The 7411-nt window shown below is 36.8% G+C and overlaps 1 pseudogene; it reads left to right on the forward strand.

The window, feature by feature from the left end:
• Nucleotides 1-6191: 6191 nt before the first annotated feature.
• LOC103276130 lies at nt 6192-6853 on the forward strand (annotated as a pseudogene).
• Nucleotides 6854-7411: the final 558 nt, after the last annotated feature.

Consider the following 7411-nt stretch of genomic DNA (forward strand, 5'->3'; position numbering starts at 1 on the left):
ATACAACTGGAGATCATCTTTCTAATCATCATATAAATAAAAAACTGAATACCACATGTTCTCACTCATAAGTGGGCACTAAACGTTGGGCACACGGGCACAAAGGTGGGAAGAACAGACACTGGGCACTGCTAAAGGAGGGAGGGAGGAAAAGGGCGAAGGGGTGACAAGGGCCACACAAACACCCACTGGGCACCATGTTCACTACTAGGGGGAAGAGAGCTCACTAGAAGCCCAAACTCACCTTCATGAAATTTATTTATATAGCAAATCCTCACATGCACCCCACAACTCAAAAACAAAACTTAAAAAAAAATACATCAATAAAGAGGACACAAATAAAAAGCAATGCAGTGTAACTATTTACATAGCATTTATATTGTATTACATACATAAATAATCTGGCTGGGTGCAGTGGCTCACACCTGTAATCCCAGCACTTTGGGAGGGGGAGGTGAGATAACTGCCTGAGCCCAGGGGTTTGAGACCAGCCTGGGCAACTTGGCAAGACTTTGTCTCTACGGTAAATAAATAAAACAAATAAAGTAGCTGGGTGTGGTAGTGTGCTCCTGTAGTTCCAGCTACTTGGAAGACTAAAGTGGAAGGATATCAACTGAGCCCAGCAGGTTAAGGCTGCAGTGGCAGTGAGTTTGCCATTGCACTCCAGCCTGGGTGACAAATTGACTCCAACTCAAAATAATAATAATGATAATAATAATCTGGAAATGACTTACAGTATACAGAAGAATGTGCAAAGGATACATGCAAATATTGTGCCATTATATGTAAAAAATGTAAGCATCCTTGGATTTCGGTACCTGCAGAGGGTCCTGGAACCAATCACTGAGGCTACAAAGGGATGGCTGTTTTTCACATTAAACAGGTTGTCTACTTTCAGTTTTTGTGACCACTCTTTATCACGTTAAGATGTTCCCTTCTATTCCTGGCTAGCTGAGATTTTTTTTTTTTTAATCATGAATAACTGTGAAATTTTATCATATTGTTTTTCTGCATCTATTGAAATGATAATGTGATTTTTTTCTTTTATTTTAATAACATAAGAATAGCATACATAATTTTCATATTTTAAACTATTGTTGCATTGTTGGAATAAATTTGATTTTGTCACTTAAAAAAAAAGAAATTGGTTTCTTGACTTTCTCTTTGTGACTTTTTCTCCTTAACCTGTTGGTCCCCCTGAATATGACTTTTCTTTCTTAATATATTAGCCTGTCACTCACATCCCAAACATGTGTCACAAATGAGACCGAAATACAATTGGTAAGTAGTTTATTACCACCTTACAATGCTCAAAGACTTAGATATCAGTACAAAACCACAAGAGTGCCTTCTGATAGTAGATTCTATATGCACTCCATTTTAGTATCACTGTATTTATTCTTAAGTCTTTTTTCTGTTCACATGTTATCTTTTCAGCAAGATTTGAACTACGAAGGCAGAGATTTTTCAACTATTTATTTTCTATTCCATAACACCTCATTATATTTCTCTACTCCTAATGAATGCTTTGCAAATAAAAATAAAGTGCTAAAATATTTTAAGCCAGCAATTTTCAAAGGATCAGGGGTAAGCCATGTGGTTTATTTTATGAGTAAAACTTTTGTTCTTGATCACTCTTCCTTTCTCTCTCTCTCTCTCTCTCTCTCCATTCTTTTTCCCTCCCTTTCTCTTTGTCTCTGGAATCTTACTGTTTATTTATTATGTAGCAAATGTTTTTATTCCTTGGCTTGGTTCTTGTTTCTTGCTTCTACTTAATTCAACCTAGATTCAATTTTTTAATTTGTTTTAAATGTATTTCACATTAAAGTATAAAATTATCATAAATAAAAAATTATCATAAATATTGTGCAGCAACAAGTATATTCAGAGATATGTATGAGTGTATTAACATCCAAGAGAATGTAACATGTGCCCTCACTTGCGAGAGCTGGTTGATTGGCTTGGAAGGGTTGTTCCCAGTGTCTATAGATGTCAACGGTTACTATGCAACTTTTACACAGAGTTCCATATTCACATATATGCTCCTTCATTTATTTGACAAGCTTGTATTTTGTATTTTGTATCATGTATTTTGTATCATTTATTTTGTATCATTTATTTGTATCGTTTATTTTGTATCATTTATTTGACAAGCTTGTATTTTACATCTTTAGGATGTAGACCTTTATATAGTAAATACAAAACACTAAACTAGCAGGCCCAGTTTTACACTTGTGTTGGAAGAACAGGGTCATCAAGGTTATACCAGATTGCTCGATGATGGATTATCCTAGACAGTATTTCCCAAAATCTTTATACAGTATGTCACAAGCAGGTCAGAGATCACGACACTCTTCTGCTGGGCCCTCCTTCTATAGACGCTCACTCTCAGTCTGAGTTTTGTACCAGAAGAAAGCAGGAGGATTTACTAAGATTGAATACAAATCACATGAAAAATCCTAAGAATTTAACACCTGTTATGTGCCTAAGTACCTGACAATATCTAGAAAGTCAAAGGCAAGCCAAGACAGAGTGACAACATTACAGTGAGACTCCTTGATTTAACAAAATAAAGAGTGCCTTCAAATTGAGTCAATAGCTACAGAAAGCAAAATAGTTATTTTGGCAAATGAGAAAATAGTACTAACACAAAGTTTCCTCCATTTCTAAGAATTAATATTTTGTATGGTATGTTATTTTACTGTGATATAGTATGGTCTCTCCCTCCTATAATAACTATAATTTAAAGCTCTCCCCAGATCAAACTTTATGCCTTGATGTTATATAAAATGAGTTTTGAAATTAAAGTTAAAACATTAATTAGATATTTACTCATCTCACTTCACTTCAGAGTTAGAAAAATGTCCTATTTTGGAAATATTTTGACAAACTAGTTTTAATATAGTTCTAGTAACAGCCACTTTAGTCACTGAAAAAAAAAATCCACTGAATTAGTCCAGATAACACTTCACATATACCTAACAAATCTCACATAATACCTCCTGAAATACGAAAAAGGGCTTTATTTCTCTTTGACACTGCATCTAGTAGGATCAAAACTTGTTCTTTTCTATCAATTAAGGAGGAAGTGAATTTTTCTTATCTATGTTTTTAAGCAACCAGAGTGAATTAGTTTGCTATTAAGAATGTGTTAAAATCCTTAAGTATTTGTGTATATAGATTCTATTTTACCAACATCAAAATGAAACAGCATATTAGGAAAACTTTTATTTTTACTTGTTTATCATATTTTATGCCAAAATTGAAAAAAAATTGTTGGGAGCCAACATCTATAGCTACATGTCTGAGGCCTGTAAAGGCCCATCTGGAAGATCGCCTCTGACATAGGATATCAGTTATACCTATAATATTGGTGTGTGATTAGTGACCAGTGTGCATACATGGCAGTAAAACTTATAAGTAAATCTCAATACACCTGATGGAAAGTGCATAGCAGAATTATTTCTCTCTGTCTTTTCTAAGTTTTACTTCTTTCTAGATATTTTTAACTTCTATTTCCCTGGTAGACTGGGTAGTTAGCTTTGGAAAGCTGTTTCCCCTAGGGCTAAGATTAGAAACTAAATTACCATGATAGTTTTGTCGCCCTGCCCCTAGCCAGGCAGAACATTTTCTTTTGTTTCATTAATTACCGAAACTCTGTCTGCTTCAGCCCATGGCCGCCATCTTGGCAGCCCTGCATTTCCTTGTTCAAGAGTGTGACAGCTACTATTTGATTTTTAGAGTAGACTTGTTGGGATAAAATATATACATATACACTCATAGCTGCGTAAATCTATGCTTGCTGTTTTGTTTCCTTTTGCTACATTATCAAATATAATAATTACTATACGATTTATAAAAGAATTAATGATGAGGTATTAGCTTAATAGGATATAGCATAGTATTAAAGTCCAATCACTAGATCATATAAAAATTAAAGTTTAGACATATGAAACATATGAATTATAGTAAAGTTTGGTAGTTTAAGTTTTAACTGAGTTATAATAAGGCATTACATTAAATCATAATAGGTTAATAGTATAACTGACAGTTAAGTCATTTAACTAAACTTATAGATTATAGTATAGTGTTAAGTTGATGATATTAATCGTTAAAAAATATTGGGAGTCAGTGAACTTGGATTGAACCTAGAGTTAACTTAGAAAAGTTTTTTGTATTAATCAGGGTATAGAACAAAGAGTATAATATGAATGATTCATTGAACATTATGGAAAACACTTTGAACGATTTGTATTGAAATTGTGCACCTGTGACCTTAATGTAAGCACGTTAGGCATCATGGAATTCGAATTGTTTGCTTGGAAATTGCAGATCTCGTGGTGGTCTTGTGATGCATAGTTTGTAAAGCACGGAACTTGTACGCCCCCAGTAAGTGATTATCACACTGCTGGAGGGTACAGAAAATGGTATATAAGTTGGAAGGAGTCCAAATAAAATTTGGCTTCAATCCTGATCAGACTGTTCCCAGAAGAACTGCCTCTGAGTGGTCTCTTCTCACTGTCCAGATTCTCTGGTGCGGGTCCTAACCCACCCTTGGTCAGTGCTGGTCACTGACAAAAAATAGATTTTTTTTTTGTAGAGACTATGTTAGTTTTGCCAGTATGGAAACAGTCTTTGTGCTTTCAAATTATAAAAGATTAAATGTCATCTCTAATTTTTTATTAAGCCTATGAAATCATTTAAGTATTTAATTATGTAGTATCAGTCTCTACTTCGCTCTTCAAAAAAAGGGTTAAAACAGCAATTCAAAACGTATAAGAGGCTGGGGCAGTGGCTCACGCCTATAATCCCAGCACTTTGAGGGGAAGGCTAGAGGATTACTTGAGCTCAGAAGTTCGAGACCAGCCTGCGCAACATGGTGAGACCTCGTCTCTACAATAAATCAAAAAAATCAGTCAGGCATGGTGGCGCGTGCCTGTAGTTCCAGCTACTTGGAAGGCCGAGGTGGAAGGATTCCCTGAGTCCAGCAGGCCAAGGCTGCAGTGGCTGTGAGTGTGCCACTGCACTCCAGCCTGGACAACAGAGTGGGACTCTGACTCAAAAAAGAAGTATAAGAAGTCATTCATATTACATATTTGATTTACAGTATTTTATAATAAATTTGTGTTTCCAAGAGTGAGGAATCTCATCTTCAAGTAACCATTAGAAGAGTGGTTCTAGGTCAGGCATGGTGGCTCATACCTATTATAATCCCAGCACTTTGGGAGACTAAGGTGAGAGGATTGCCTGAGTCCACAAGTTCAAGACCAGCCTGGGTAATTAGCGAGACCTCATCTCTACAATAAATAAAAAAATCAGCCAGACATGGTGGCCCACTCCTGTCATTCCAGCTACTTGGAAGGCTGAAGTGGAAAGATATCAATTGAGCCCAGCAGGTCGAGACTGCGGTGGCCATGAGTGTGCCACTGCACTCCAGCCTGGGCAACAGGGTGAGACTCCAACTCAAAAAAAAAAGAGTGGTTCTAAAGAATTGATCTCCCTCTACTATGCCCAAGGCTGATCATCCTCCCCTAAGCCTTTTATCTGCTGTGAGTTGACCCCTACTTTGCAGTTACTGCAAAGCAGTCAGAAAGAAGCACAGGCCTGAAGTGATTGCTACCTCTTCCATCCCTGCTCTCCCATTTCCTACGCATATGATCTAGAGCAAGCTACCTAACCTTTCTAGTGTCGCTTTCCATCAGTTGGAGGCAATCATTACACTTTTCTCTTAGGTTTATTGTGAAGAGTCAGTAAGATAATCCATGAACCCCACACTTGGGACCGTGCTTAGCACAAATTAATGAGGCCAAGGAGAGGAAATGCTAACTAAAGATGAAGTCGAAAATCCTTTCTGGCTCTAAAGTTCTAGAAGCTACTCACTTTCCTCTCTCTGGGAATATTAATTCTATCGGCAGAAAATGAGTAGAGCATATACTTTACTTATGTAAATTAAAAGTGGAGTTGTGATCTAACACATTCTTCTCAATTGCTTTGTGGGTAAGTAGATTTGACCCATTTCAAAAATGTAGCAAGTGAAGAGAGGACAAAGGTAGTCAAAATCTCAGAACAGATTAATAGCAGGATTTCTCCTCTTATAATCTACAATTTAATTCGTTGATCTTTGGAGATGTGATATGTAAATTCAAGTGTAAAAAATAATGATTCGAGTTTTCCGGTTGTTCCTCGGTGCTATGCAAAAAGTAGTGTCCCGGTTGGTAGTTTTCTCCGACACTGGACTGGAAGGAATATGACCATGGCCAGAAGTCCCTCCACGTGTACTACTCTCTGTGAAGCCAGATGGTCCTGGTGCTGGACTGACAGTTAGAAAAATTGCCCGTGAGGCCCCGGGACTGGTCCCGTGTCACTGATGCAGCCAAACAAGCCCACAAGTTTTATAACACAGAAGACAAGGAAACTATGTGTCTTCAGAGACCTGAAGACATTGAATGGCAGTACAGGAAGAAGTGTGCAAAATGTGGACTGCCACTCTTCTACCAGTCTCAGCCGAAGAATGCTCCCATGACCTTCATTGTGGATGGAGCAGTAGACAAGTTTGGCCAGGGCTTTGGGAAAATGAACATATGTACTCAGAAACAAGAGCCTCCTAAGGTGATGACGACCAAACGGACTAAAGACATGGGCAAGTGCAGTTCTATTAACTGTGTTTACCATTGATGAAAAGGAAGAAATTGAGGCTAGAGAAGTTGCTGATTCATATGAACAGAATTCCAAAGTGATTGAAAAACAGCAGGAACACAAAGGCATGAGCAAGAGGTGACTGCAAGAGCTGGCTGAACTAGAAGCCAAGGTAGTGAAAATGAAGGAGACCTTGATTGACAACCAGTTCAAATGACCAGAACTTTTCTCTGGGCCCAGACTGGAGGCAAGCATTTAGATCAGAAGGAAAAGTAACTTCTTGATCACATGGACTGGTTCCTATTTATGTCACAGCAGAAGGCTTTACATTGCTTCCCATTGATTTTCTTACATTCGTAGAAGTCTTTACCTGAATCCAATGGACCTGCTTTCTGGGAGATGGATTTTTCTAAATCTTTCTGTATATAGGTTTTCTGTACTATTTTTTGCCCATTTGATGTAAACTTCTTCAGCTGTGTAGAAACTTTCTGAATAGATCCATACTTGAGTGTCTCTAGTTTCTAAAGTGACTGTTTTTATTCCTTCTTCAAAGTTAATAAAATGTTTAAAGATTTTTTAAATAATAATTATTAAAATAATAATAATAATTCACTAGTAGGAAATTTGTTTTAGTCAAATATCATCTCCATGGAAGGATTCATCATTTTATTTTTTACACCTTGGGAGTAAAGACAATACTGATAAACAATTGCAACTACTTATTGACAGATAAATGTGTCAAGACCTATGCTAAGAACATGCTATAAATTATCTA

This window comes from Carlito syrichta, unplaced genomic scaffold (genome assembly GCF_000164805.1).
Source record: "Carlito syrichta isolate Samal-C Ts95f unplaced genomic scaffold, Tarsius_syrichta-2.0.1 Scaffold315938, whole genome shotgun sequence".
Taxonomy (NCBI): Eukaryota; Metazoa; Chordata; class Mammalia; order Primates; family Tarsiidae; genus Carlito; species Carlito syrichta.